This window comes from Nycticebus coucang, chromosome 9 (genome assembly GCF_027406575.1).
Source record: "Nycticebus coucang isolate mNycCou1 chromosome 9, mNycCou1.pri, whole genome shotgun sequence".
NCBI lineage: Eukaryota > Metazoa > Chordata > Mammalia > Primates > Lorisidae > Nycticebus > Nycticebus coucang.
The window spans coordinates 123414503-123429222 of NC_069788.1; the positions used below are offsets into that span (position 1 = coordinate 123414503).

General features: G+C 40.1%; 1 protein-coding gene across 5 annotated transcripts in view; it reads left to right on the top strand.

Moving 5' to 3' along the window:
• The first annotated feature begins 5720 nt into the window (after positions 1-5720).
• The window catches only part of PALS1 (protein associated with LIN7 1, MAGUK p55 family member), a 95454-nt gene continuing 86454 nt past the window's right edge, over positions 5721-14720 (top strand). The window contains exon 1 of one of the 5 annotated variants that reach the window (XM_053602271.1): positions 5721-6164. The gene's annotated coding sequence lies outside the window, so the exon portion shown is untranslated. Of the gene's footprint in view, positions 6165-6306; positions 6614-7861; positions 7880-14720 lie in introns of those variants that run through there. The other 4 variants (XM_053602276.1, XM_053602275.1, XM_053602272.1 and 1 more) reach the window with 4 other exon arrangements.

Sequence of the window (14720 nt, forward strand, 5' to 3'; positions counted from 1 at the left end):
GCTCATCAGAAGTTCAAAAAAAGGAGATTTGAGCTGACACTTTAATGTATGATTCTGGAATTTAGGGTAGAATTTGAGACTAGAGATACATTTGGAGTTAACAGTATGTAAATGGAATTTGAAACTGAGAGACCAGATGAAAGCATCTAGGGCAGGGTGTCCAACCGGAGGCATGCTGATTTTGTGAGGACTTTTTTGTTTATCTGTGGTGTTGAATATCATGAAAAGCATGCACGGACCTTTGTTTTTGCTAATCAGCTTTCATTAGTGTTTGTGTATTTAATGTGTGGCCCAAGACAACTCTTATTCTTCCAATGGGTGGCAGAGAATAAAAAAAAAAAGGTTGCACACTTCTGACAGGAGTGACAAAGAGCATAATGATTAAAAGAAAAAAAAAACAGTTAGTGCATACTGTGCTAGGAACTGTGCTAAGTACTTTCACCCATTAATTCACTTAGTCTTTGCAACCGCTGGAGGAGATAGCTACATTTATTACCTTCATTTTATAAATGAGGAAACTGAATCTCAAAGGAATTAAGTGATTTCCTTCTGATGAGACAGCTAGCAAGTGATAGAGGTGAGATTCAAACCCAGGCAGAGAAAAGTAAAATATTGCATGTTAGAACTCTAGGACACACTAGCTTTTAGGGTTTTGTTATTGTCGTTTTGGTTTTTTGTTTGTTTTTTTGACTTAGAGTCTCCTCTGTTGCCCCAGCTATCCACCTGGTCCCGAATGAGATTTAAAGTCACAGATTTCAGGGACTTTGTGTAATGCAAAGGTCAGTTTTCACTCCTTATTTTACATGACCTGTCTACAGTATTTGATGAAGTTGATAATTTTCTCCATTTTCTTCTCTGGCTCCTGAAACACCATTCTTGTTGTCCTTCTAGTTCACTGGACCCTCCTTATGAGTCTCCTTTGCTGGTTCTTATTTATTTCCTGGAAGCCAGGAAAAATTTGAAGCCAGGTACTGTGGCTCACTACTATAACCCTAGCACTTTAGGAGACCAAGGCAGGAGGATTGCTTAAGCACAGGAGTTTGAGACCAGCCTGAGGCAGAGCAAGACGCTGTCTTGACTGAAAATAGAAAAAAATTAGACATGCACTGGTGACATCTAACAGCTAGTTATAGGTCACTAGTAACAGCAGGAAGATCCCTTGAATCCAGGAGTTTGAGGTTGCTGTGAACAATGATGCTACCAGCACTCTAGCCTGGGCAGCAGACTAAGACTATGCCTGAAAAAAAAAAACCTCAAGAGAGAATAGGAGAAGAGGCATTAAAGTTCAATCACTCAGACCCAGTCATAGCTATTCACATATGAATGTGGATTAAAGCGGCAGCTGTTTATTTGATTTTTCACAAATAAAACAGAATTTGATTGAGAGCTTAGTGAGGAAAAGAGGTAATGTTATAGCCCTTTACAAAGAGAATAAACTTGATTTCCTTTTTTGTGTGTGGACAAGTCTCAAGCTGTGGCCCTTGGTAGAGCGATGTGGCAACACAGCTCACAGCAACCTCAAACTCTTGGGCTTAAGTGATTCTCTTGCCTCAGCCTCCCAAGTAGCTGGGACTACAGGCACCTGCCACAACGCCCAGCTATTTTTTTTGTTGCAGCTGTCATTGTTGTTTAGCAGGTCTGGACCGGGTTCAAACCCGCCAGCCCCGGTGTTATGTGGCCGGTGCTCTACCCGCTGAGCTATGGGTGCCACCCGATTTCCTCTTTTAATTTCCTCCTCCTTTCTCTCTTTCTTTTTTTTTTTGAGACAGTGTCTCACCATGTTGACCAGGATGGTCAGAACTCCTAGGCTTAACTGAGCCTCCTGCCTCAGCCTCCTGAGTAGCTGAGATGTTACAGGCATGCACTACTATCTAGCTTGATTCTTTTGACATTCAGTGTGGATCCTTCCTTTATCAGAAAATTTCCAAGTTTCAAATTTACCTCTTTCCTCTCTCCAAAATAAAATGCTTGTGGACCACGTTTCATTTGTCACATATCTCTAGCCTGGCACTAGACCACCCAGAAGAGTACGAAGAAGAAAGTGATAAATGATGACATACTAAACATTAAACACCCCATCCTGAGGCTACTGTGGACTCTTGTTTCCATACTAAGTCCACATTTCTTTGCTATGTATATTTCACTCATTCAAATTTAGAAAAAGTTTTATATCTTTTTTATTTTAAATTTAAAACTTCAAAAAATTAAAAATTTAATTGACAAATAAAATTGCAAATATTTATGGTGTACCACAAGATGTTTTGAAATATTATACACTGTGGAATGGCTACATCGAGCTAATTAGTATTACCTCACATACTTAACTTTTTTTGTGGTGAGAACATTTAAAATCTACTCTCAATGATTTCTTTCTTTCTTTCTTTTTTTTTCTTTGCGGTTTTTGACCTGGGCTGGGTTTGAACCCACCACCTCCGGCATATGGGGCCGGTGCCCTACTCCTTTGAGCCACAGGCACCGCCCTATTCTCAATGATTTTTAAAATATAACATATATTGTTATAAACTATAACAACCATTTTGGACAGCAGATCTCTTAAACTGATTTGTCTTGCCTCACTGAAATTTTGTATCGTTTGACCAACATCTTTCCAATTCTACACCCCAACCCATGTCTTTTTATAGATATGTATAAGATCTTGGTTTTTCTATTATTGTGAGCTCTTTCACAGCAATTTATTTACTGCATCCCCCTCTCCCCATTAGATAGTAAAGCTTTTCTTGGTATAAAAGTTTATCTTTCTTTAAATCCTTATTTTCATTCACTGTACTTTCCCTTGTATGTTACTTGTCTTATCTTGTCCCCTTTCCTACCTTACTATAAATTCCTCCAGGATAAGGACTGTCACACATTTCAATTCCTATAGTACAACACTTAGCCCACAGGAGGTGCTCGGTATATTTTTTAATTAATGAGTAAACATTTGTTAAAGTCAATTGAGTTGAGTGATATTAATCTGTACTGAATTACACTAACCGCACACAAGGGGATCTTCTACTCCATATGACAACTATACTATGTTCTTAGCTTAGGGACATAATATTTTTAGCTAGACTTATAAAAGGCTAGATATTACTATAAGACATTAAAATAATAATAATAGCCAACCCAAGTAAACTAGAAAAGTTCATGGTTTGTTGGTTTGCTTTTTGTTATTTCAGTATTTTAAAATTTAAGATATTTACTGATTAATGTACCTACTACTTTGTTGCTTTATAACTTCTCTTTTACCTGAATCAGTGAATATTCTGTTTTTAGTGTATGAAGTCAGACAATCAAGTTCGTAAACTTGTTTTGGAAAAAGTGCTACATACTTCATCACTATGGTTGCCTTTGAAGTACTGCCCTTGGCCATCTGGTGACCACAGTGATATTCAGCAATGAGGTATATAGCAGTTTTTCTAGGATGAGTTCAAGTACTTAATTGTTCAACCTCATGTACATTATCTCTGATCATCTGCTTCACAGTTATAAATGATTAGGCTACTAATTCAGTTATGAAAACAGGACTTTCAATTATACAAAGAGGAGTAGTTAAGGATTTCATATATAATGGTGGTGAAACCATGATTTCAGACCTGTTACAAATGACTGAAACACAATGTGAATGTTTTACAGAAATATGTTTTTCTTTTTCAGAGACAGGGCTTCTCCATATTGCTCAGGCTGGACTCTAACTCTGGGGTTCAGGTGATCCTCATGCTTCAGCCTCCTGAGTAGCTGGGATTAAAGGTTCTTGCCATTGCACCCCACTCCCTAAAACTTTAATGAAATAAAACAGCACAGCATTTTGTTACATAAACATGTACTAAGGGATGTTGGCAGACAATGGGTTAAGCAGGTGCCATGAGGAGGAAGGAGGAAGGGTATTTACTCTGGTTACTCTCTACCATACACTTGATTTTACAGTTTGGCTTTCACTATTCACCCATAATACTTAGTTACAAATTTGCCGGGTGACTCAGCAGGTGAACTGCCTAATGACAAGGATGAACAACTTTTCTGACAGGGGATTTAAACCAAAGATTATTCCATTACGTTATTTGGGATGAATATTATATTTTCTTAGCTTCCAACGCTATCATGTTAGACTCCGTATGGGGAGGCGGTCAGAAACTTAATACTAGGAGAAAAAAAGAGTGGTTAACCCCCTTATACCACATATTATAGATGAGAAAATGTAGGCGCAGGAAGCTTGCCACACATTCAAATCACAGAACCAGTCAGCAGCAAAGTTAAAACTCAAATCCAATCACCCTTCATTTTGTGCATACAAGGCCAGTAATTTGTGTGATCTGGGGATTCTGGGAATGGCTCCATCTAACAGTAGATTTGTTATTTGCTCTAGGGTCTGCCATGTTTTGAAACAGCTTTAGGAGGTAAATGCACAGGATAGTCCCCATGAGAAGCATTACCCAGCCCCAGTGTCAGCAGTACCAAGGCTGAGAAACTATGAGCTAGGAAAAAAAAACCATTGAGGTGTTAGACGAAACTTCTCGAATTATTATTTACTTTATGTTTTTAAGAACCTAGAAAAGAAAATAACCTTATTTCACACTAATCTCATTTCCTTTTTGGTATGACTAAAATTTTCTAGGATCCTAGAGGCTTTATCTGGATTTCAGTCAGGCATTTCACAAATTCTCATGGTATCTTTGCAGAGGAATATGGGTGAAGAAGGCAGTTCAGTTGGGTGGATTTGCAGCGGGTTGGAAATCTGTATTCAAAGTCTACTGAGAAAATTTTGATGGCAGGAGGTATAGGTCTGTGCCATAGAGTTGTCCTGAGATCTTTTAACACTTGGACCGAATGGTGATCATATTTGAGAATGATTTAAAAACTCTGGGAAGTGTAGGGATCCAAAAAGATCTTGAGCACCTGGAACAATGGTTTGCTTAGTTCAAGATATCACAGTTCACCAGGAACACTAACAGTCCTTCCAGTGGCCAGAGGAGAATGTGGAAGGACTTGAAAATAAGGACCTGGGGACATTAAAATTGAAGATAGAAAAACAGCACGACAAAGGATTGCCTAGATGCAACGTGCCCCTCGGGGAAACTAGAATCAATAAATAGGCTGATGTAATAGGCAGATTTTGTTTAAAGCTGGGGTGGGGTGTCTCAGCAGGTAGAGTTCTTGCTTACTGTCAAAACAGAGACCGTACGAGGGCTTCTATTACGTGTTGAGGCAAATTTGCTGGTATTTGTACTTAGAACGGAGTTGTATCTGCTCTGAATCTCGCTGTCACAGCCCCTCCCTGCATCCTCTCTGTCCAGAGGGTGGCGTGTACGAATCTCTGCGTCCTCCCTATCCAGAGGGTGGCGTGTACAAGTCTATGCCCTGGAAGGAGGTTGGCCTGTGCAACTCTAAATCTGTTCGGGAGAGTTTTGTGAAACAGCTGCAGCCCTAGGCAGCCTTCCTTTCTGGCTTTCAGAACTCGGCTAGTTTTCTGGACATTATGCACATCCAGGTGTTTAATTATAGTGTTTTTTCTTTTTTTTTTAAACAAATCTTAGCTTGTGTGACGAACTTGACAGGACCTGAAGAGTCGCTTCAAGATGAACAGGATTTTCCTCAGGAGCTGTCTTCCAGGGGCAGAAAAGTCCAGGGCTATAGAACGTCACGCCTCACAGCAACCTCACGAACCTCAACGCCAGAGCGCGCCTCTCCAGGGCGGGAGAGCCCAGAGCAGTTCGCACTAGACACTTGGAGGCGCGGGAGTGCGCTCAACCAGCCGCTCCGGAGCCGCAGAGAGGACCAATGAGCAGGCACTCTTTTCGCGCCGGCTCGGGATTGGGCGAACCGCGCCAGGCTCTCCGCCGAGCGGTGGGCGGAGCGCGCCGGGGACCGACTAGGATAGGCGCGCCCGCTGCGCCAGAGTCCCGGGAGCGCGTGCGCGGTCTCGCGGCGGCCGCAGGGGCCGGTCTCGCGCGGTCTAGAGGTGGAGTCGCTGGCGGCGGCGGCGGTGACGGCGGCGACGGAGGAGGCTGGCGGTGGGGCCGGGGCGGGGACTAGGGATCTTGAGGTGGGGGATCGGGAGTTTCTGGATTCTTTATCCGGTATTTTAAGGGCCGCTGGAGGGCTGTCGCTTCTGCAGTGTTTAGGAGTGGCCGGGGCAGGACGGTCGGCAGCTCAGAGGCGCGGAGGTAAGAGGCGGACTGGGCGGCTGGGTTGTGGAGATCTTAATCAACAGGTCCCCGGGAGCGCGGCGGGGGAGGGGCGGCCCGGCTCGCCCCCTCCCCCATACGGCGCGCGCGCGGGCCCGGGGTGAGGGGTACCCCCGGCTGCCCGCCCGCTGCCGCAGGCGCCCGGAGCAGCGGCCTCGGAGGGTGTGAGCCCAACCTTTGTCCCTCGGAGGAACGCTGCCTGCTCTGTGCCCGCTCCCTGTGCTCGGCGGGGGACGCACCTTGGCGCGGCTACAGCCGGCCGGGCCCCGCTGGCAGGGGGCACGGCAGGGAGTCCTCTGCCTTCTGCGCCCCAGCCCGAGGTCGCTACTCCGGCGACTCCCCCCAGTCGCGTCGGGGAAATCGGCGGCGGACACTTTCCTTTAGAAGACGGAATGCAGTCGGCGTTCCTCTGCCTGACTCAGCTCCTGGTATTCTGCTGCTCATTGCGTCCTTTAAACAAACAGTTCCTGTTTCCTTGTGACCACTGTTAAAGAAAAGCATAATTTTATTAATGGTTTCTGATAATTTAAGATTGCAGTTTGAACTTTGAAGCCTGTGAATTGTCGTTACCTCAGTTTTATGAAAGGTGCTTTAAACGATCTTTGTAGCAAATTATGTAACTTACTAATAATAATAACTCACCTTCTGTTGACTGACGTAAACTAACGTGAACGGAATTTAGGTTTCAGTCGAAAGGTTTTTTTGTGGCCGTTTTACGCTGAAATTAAAATCTGATGTCTAGAAAGTTTTTAGTAGAGTATATAGTGTGTATTTTGTCCCTGTGTTCGTTTAGAGTTTTAAGAATTTAGATTTGGAAAGTCTGTAGAGCAAGAATTTTGAAACTTTGATTTGACTGACAAGATTAAAAGTGTTACTATTTCTGATTTTTAAAAAGCAATATAATATTTTAATGGTAGTATCCCAGTTATGCCTTTAGATTATACTAGAAGTTAATAAACTATTGCATGCTGGAGTAGGAGCAAGTGATGTGTTGGTCATTGGTGTCCTTGAAGTATAACTCTTGGTGGTCATGAAAATGATTAAAAAAGCTTTCTTTAATTATGAACAACTAGATCTCCCTGGTGGTGACATATTCCAAGTCCCCTTCCACACCACCCAAAGAGACAGAGTCTATCTCTGTCCTCAGGACTAGACTACAGTGCACTGTATGTAACCTCAAACTCCTGGGCTCAGGCAGATCTCCTACTTGAGCTGCCTGAGTAGCTAAGACTCCAGGTGCATGCTACCATACCCTGCTAATTTACTTATTTATTTATTTATTTTTTGAGACAGAGTCTCACTCTGGTTCTCTGGATAGAGTACCATAGCATCATAGCTCACAGCCGCTTAAAACTCTTGGGCTCAGGAGATCCTCTTGCCTCAGCCTCCCTAGTAGCTGGGACAACAGACGCCCTCCATAACACTTGGCTAATTTTTTTTTTTTAGAGACGGGGGAGGGGGAGGTGGGTGGGGTGTCTCACTCTTGCTTAGGCTGGTCTTAAACTCCTGAGCTCAAGCAATCCATCTATCTCCGCCTCCCAGAGTCCTTAGGATTACCAGTGTGAGCCCCTGCACCTGGTGGCCCTGCTAATTTTCTAATCTTTTTGTAGAGACTGGATTTTGCTGTGTTGCCCAGGTTGGTCTCAAATTCCTGGCCCCCACCAGTCCTTCCACTTCAGCCTCTCAAAGTGCTGGTGAGCCACTTCACTGTTAAAAGTTTTAAAAGGCTCTCTAAACTATTCTAGCACACTGAAACTTTTAAATTATGATGTAAGAGCTTTATGGATGAAACAGGCAAAAATATGAAAAGCGATTCATTATTTTATCTTTGTTTAAAAAATCAAGTAAATTTTACTTTGTACTTCGTTGACTTTTGGCTAGTAAATACTGTAAAGCTGCACTCATGAACAATATTAACTTGTTTTGGAATGTTAAAATAGGAGAGGACATGTTGTACCTGAACCTCATTCGGTTCAGTGGGTTTAGCTGGTTATATGATCTTCTTCGATTATGATCTTGATTACAAATCTTATCACAGGCATACTAAAAAATTTGGTCTATTTTATATATCAGTATATTGAGATGTCCTATTTCTCTGGTATTTTCTGATTTCAGGGGGTTGGGAAAAAATAGTGTCTTGACATGTGCTGCTGTAGAATACAATTTTGGGTTATAAACTTATTGCATCATAGAATCAGTAAGTTAGAAGTAATCTTAGTGGTTATATAGGCTAACCTCTTCATTTTCCAGGAAGAAGAAAATGAGGCTTGTTGAAGTTAAGCATCCCATAGTTTGACTGCTAATTAGTGGCATAGTTGGAACTACCTAAATGCTACAAGGCTTTGTCTCAGTATTCTAAATTCAGTGCTCTTTTCACTGTCTTTTTCTTTTTCTTTTCTTTTCTTTTTTTTTTTTTTTTGCATTTTTTGGCCGGGGCTGGGTTTGAACCTGCCACCTCCAGCATATGGGGCTGCCACCCTACACCTTTGAGCCATGGGCACTGCGCTACTATGTCTAAATAAACCAATACCTTTTTTTGGTTTATTACCTTTTCTAAATCTTATAAGTAATTGGTAGAGAAGAGTCTTCTGTATTTTTTTTCTTTTCTTTTTTGCTAACCACTAACTACAATTCATTCTCCTACTGAAGGGTTGTTTTCAGTTTTCCAGTATTTCAAACAATGTTTAATGAATATCCTTTGTATTCATTCATGTCTCCTTGAGTACATGTGTGAAGGCTTCTGTACAATGTGCACCTACCTCCAAGTGGACTTGCAGATAATAGGTTGATGGGTATTTTCAACTTTACTAGCTATAGCCAAATTACACTCTAAAGTTGAACAGATCACATTCCTGTCAACAGTAGTATGAATGGCCATGGTTTCTCATCCTTGCCCACAGAGGGCATTGTCACATTTAAAAATTTTTGCCTGTAGGATGGATGAGAAATGATACATTTGTTTCCTTTCTTTAAAAAAGATTTTAACTCTTTAATTTACATGAAATGGAATTAACTCTGTTGTATAATTGTTTTGACTAATACATACAGTTGTGCAACTTCCACAGTCAAGCTACAACAGTTTCATCACCTAAAATTCCCTTTTGTAGTCAACTCTTCCTCCACCCATAATCTCTGCTAGCCAGTGATCTGTTATTTCTTTATTTCTCTTTATAATTTGTCTTTTCTTGAATATTGATTAAATGGAAAGATAGTATTTAGCTTTCGAACCTGGTTTCTTTCATTTAGCATGATATATTTGAGATTTATCCATGTTGCTGAGTGTATCAGCATTTCCTTCTGTTTCATTGCTGAATAAAGTAGTCCTTTGTGTGGATGTATTATCATTCATTTATCTGTTTACCAGCAGAAGGATGTTGGAGTCAGTTTCAGGTTTTTATGACTATGAATAAAGCTGCTGTACATCTTTACCAATAGGTGTATGCCTGACTTTATTTAAAAAAAAAATCTGCGGTAGACAGAATAATGACCCTCAAAGATGTTCTTATCCCTAGAATTTGTGAATATGTTTGGTTACATAGCAAAGGTATTGCTAATCAGCTGACTTTGAAATCAGGAGATTATCCTGGATTATTCAGTTGGTTCCAGTGTATTTCAAGAATCTTTAAAAAGGGAAAGAGAGGTACTAGTTTGTAGTCCCACCAAGAATGTGTGAATTCCTTTCTTTCCACCAGCATCTGTTGTTTGGGACTTTTAAATACGATCTATTCTCATTGGAATTAGGAGATAGCTCTGTGTGGTTTTGATTTGCATTTCCTTACTTATTAGAGCAGCAATTCTCAACCTGTGGGTTGCAACCAACAGGAACTGTATTAAAGGGCCATGGTATTAGGAAGGTTGAGAACCACTGTATTAGAACAGTTTTTCATGAGTTTGTTGGCCATTGGTATATCCTCTTTGAAAAGTTTGTTCATATCTTTTACCCACTTTTTTATATGGGGTGGTTTGGCTGTTTCTTGCTGATTTCCTTGAGTTCTTTGTAGATTCTGGTTATCAGTCTTTTATCAGATGTATATGTACATAGCATGCAAATATTTTCTTCCATTCTGCGGGGTGTGTTTTTGCTCTTTTGATTGTGGTCTTGGCTGTGCAGAAGCTTTTTAATTTGATCAGGTCCCATTTATTTATTTATGTTGTTGCTGTGATTGCTTTTGGGGTTGTCTTCATAAATTCTTTGCAATAAGCCAGTATCTGTAGGAGTTTTTCTACATTTTCTTCTAGAATTCTTATAGTTTCCTGCCTTTGATTTAAGTATTTTATCCGTTGTGAGTTAATTTTTTTGAGTGATTGGAGCAGATTTTGTTTCAGTCTTTTATATGTGGCTATCCAGTTTTCCTAGCACAATTTATTGAACCAGGGATTCTTTTCCTCAGTGTATGTTTTTATCTGTTTTGTCAAAAATCATATGGGAATATGAGAATGATTTCATCTCTGGGTTCTCTGTTCTGATATGTAAGTTTATATCCCTGTTTTTGTGCTGTTTTGGTTATAGCAGCCTTGTAATACTTGAAGTTTGATAATGTGATACCTCTTGCTTTGTGGTTGCATTGATTATTCAGGGTCTTTTCTCTTTTTCTATGAAGTGTAGAATATTTTTTCTAGGTCTGAAAAAAATGGCATTGCAGTTTTTTGGGAATTGAGTTGAATCTATAAATCACCTTGGGAAGTATAGCCATTTTGGTCAGTTTTGCGGATCCATGAACATGCTTTATTTTTGCATCTCTTTACATCCTCTATAGTTTCTTTCTACAGTGTTTCATAATTCTCCCTATAGAGATCTTTCACCTCCTTTGCTAAGTATATTCCTTGATATTTTATTTCTTTGTTACTACTGTGAAAGGATAGGACAGCCATTATGGAAAATTGTATGCAGATAGATACCTCAGTGAACTTAAAGTAGACCTATTGTTTAATCTGGCAACCCACTGCGGGGTGTATTCCCAAATGAAAAAAGGTCATTTTATAAAAAGGACACCTGCACTTCAGTGTTTTAGCAGGATAGTTGACAATCGCAAAGACATGGAAACAACCCAAGTGCCCACCAGTACATGAATGGATTAATAAAATGTGGTATATGCATACCATGGCATACTACTCAGCCATAAAAAATGGTGACATAGTATCTTTTGTGACAACCTGGATGGAACTAGAAACCATTCTTATAAGTGAAACATGACAAGAATAGAGAAACAAACACATGTACTCAATACCAAATTGGAACTAATTGATTAATACTTAAGTGTACATATGGAAGTAAATGTCAGTGAGACAGGGAGGGAGGTGGGAGATGGAAATAGGTAAATTCACACCTGTTGGGTATGAATGTGTACACTATCTGTGTGAAAGGCACACTTACAACTTTGACTCAAGCTCTACAGAAACAAAGTATGTACCCCCTAATATTCTGAGATAAATAAGTAAATAGGAAATTTCAGGTCAGTTTCCAAAACAAAAAAACAGAACAAACTAAAACAAAAAAAGAGATCATATAAATAAATAAAAATATAAATTTAGGCAGAATAGCATTAGAAAAAAAGATGTAACAACATCTTGGTGGGGGGCCTCAGATGCAAAGTTGCTGGCTTTGAAAGTGGAGGAGGGGAGGCAACAAGCCAAAGATTGTGGGTGGTCTCTAAAATCTAGAAAAAGCTCAAAAATCTAATTAATCTTTAAGAGCCTCTGGGAAAGAAAGCAGCCCTGCTAACCCTGAGTTTAGCCCAAGGGGACCTGTGTCAGCCTTCTCATCTATATAATTGTAAAATAATAAATTTGTGTTTTAAGCCACTAAATTTGTGGTAATTTTTTAATTGAGCAGAGGAAACTAATACTCTCAAACTATTTTCAAAGTGGCTGAACCACTTTGCATTCCCACCAGGAGTGTAAGAGAATTCTAGTTGCTTTATATCCTCATCAGCATATGGTATGGCCAATCTTTTTTTTTTTTTTTCTTTTTAAACAGGATATCCCCTTATCTCCTAAACAATCCTTTTAGTTTGAGCCATTCTAATAGGAATATGGTAGTATTTCATTGTGGTTTTCATTTACATTTCCATCATCAGTGACAATGTTGAGCATCTCAGTGCTTAATATAGCTCAGTGATACAGTAAGAAACATATATATATACCCTTTGTAGGTTAACCACCCAAGGGACTGTAACAAACTGGTCAACATATGGAGGTGGTCAATATGAGGAACTTTCATTGAGTACATGTGGTGCTTGTCCCATCTATGAAAATTAGTTCAACTTCAGGAGGTTCATCTGTATTTGATCTTTGTCCCCTGTAAGGGACATAGGGCTTCCCTTGGAATTTCCTTTGGGATAGGAGTTGTAAGAGTGTTTTTTGTTTGAATGAGGCAACTCTTGGCAGGCCCCTAGATAGCTTCAGGTTGGGAAGCTGGCTGTCGAAAGACCAAGGCATGATTAGAGGGTTGAAACTTAGAGCCACACCCCTGACCTCTGGGAAGGCTAGATAAGTTAGAGTCTTGTCACCAATGGCCAGTGATTCAATCAGTCATACCCATGTAATGAAACTTCCATAAAAGACCCTAAATGGCGGTGTTTGGAGAACTTGAGAGTTGGTGACTGAGTCAAGATACTGGGCGGGTTGTGTGCCTGGAGAAGGAAGGCATGGAAGCTCTAGAGTCTACTGCATCCCCCCATACCTTGCTCTGTGCATTTCTTCTCTTCCATTTGGCTGTTCCTAAGTTGCGTCCTTTATAATAAACTGGCAATGATAGTAAAGTACCTTCCTGAGTTCCTGAGCTATTTGTATTGAACCTGAGGAGAGAGTCTTTGGAACCCCTGATTAATAGCTGTGTGTTCAGAAATACAGGAGGCTCAGGTCTTATGCTTGCTTTCTGAAGTGGAGACAGTCTTGTAGGACTGAACCATTAATTTGTGGGATCTGATTCTGACTCAGTGACAGAATTGAACTGAATCATAGGACACCAAGTTGATGTCTGGAGATGAATGTGAGGAAAAGACCCACACATTTGGTGTCAGAAGTATTGAGAGGGAAAAACAGCTCAGAATGGCATATAGTAAGTAGGTGCTTTGTTCCAATTTGTATTTTTATAATTTATTTAAACTTTAGCATTGAATGTGAGCTAAGTATCACAGACTCTTCTATCCTAGTCACTTCCTATAAGGTGAGAGAATTTGAGATTCTTAGTATCTACAAAGATACAACCATAAATGGATGAATCTGCTGCTGGCTTTTTCGTGCTTTCTCACAGGCATATATACTGACAGGCATTACAGTATAGTACAGACTCTAGAGTCAGACTCGTCAAGTCAGATTTGATAAGTTACCTTAGCAAAGCCTGGCTGCCTCCTTTTCTGCAGAGTGGGGGTGGTATTAGAGCCCAATTCAGGGGGTCTTATTTGAGGATTGAGATAGTACCATCAAGAATGGTAGGCATAGTACCTGGTGTTTACAGTATTAAGCACTCTGTAATATTAGAAAAGAGACCGATAATACAAACCTGGTTTGCGACATTCTAATTAAATAGTGATGGATTCATGTATGTTTAAATAAATATATTTTAAATTGATTGTGTAATTATGTGATTTTATAGCAATTGTGTGAATTGGTTGTCATTGGTTGTCATAGTCTGAATCAGGGATGTTTGATTATAATTGTATATTGAGGTCAGCTTTTTATCTCTAAATAGTGAAAGTTGATGGTATAAACAATTTGTTGTCTTACTTTAAACAAGTTACTTATGTTGTGAGATCAACTTCTATTCAGCTTTATCTGTTTAATAGAGAAACTAAACCTTATTTAAGTTTCTGCATTTAACACTCAAGCTTTACTATGGAGTGGTTTTCACTACACATTTATTTATTTATTTATTTATCTTTTGGAGACACAATCTTACTATGTTACCCTTGATAGAGTGCCATGGTGTCACATCTGATAGCAACTTCAACTCTTGGGCTTAAGCGATTCTCTTGCCTTAGCCTCCCAAGTAGCTGGGACTATAGGCACCTGTCACAATGCCCGGCTTTTTTTTTTTTTTTTTGGTTGTATTAGTTGTCATTGTTTGGCAGGCCTGGGCTGGATTTGAACCCGCCAGCTCCAATGTATGTGGCTGGTGCTCTAGCTGCTGAGCTACAGGCGCCAAGACTCACTACACATTTTTAAATAGGTTTAACAAATGACATAGTTTTCTGGCTGGGCTCATGTCCATTATTGCAGCATTTTGGGAAGCCAAGGTGAGGCGCGAGGATCCCTTGGAGTTTGAGGCTACAATAAACTATGATGGTCCTACTGTGTTCCAGCCTGGGTAGTAGATAAACGTCTGCATGAATGAATGAATAAGTGAATAAATTCATTCATTCGTGTTTGGATAAAGCATTTGTTTAGTTTTACTAATGTCAGTGTGTTAATATTTTGTTTACCTTTTTTCATTTTGACGTAGGCCATTTGTCTTGGGCCTTATGTTCTTTTTCCCTTTATACCCATTTTCTTATATAGTTAACTCTTATGATGTTGTCTGCAGTTCTAGTACAG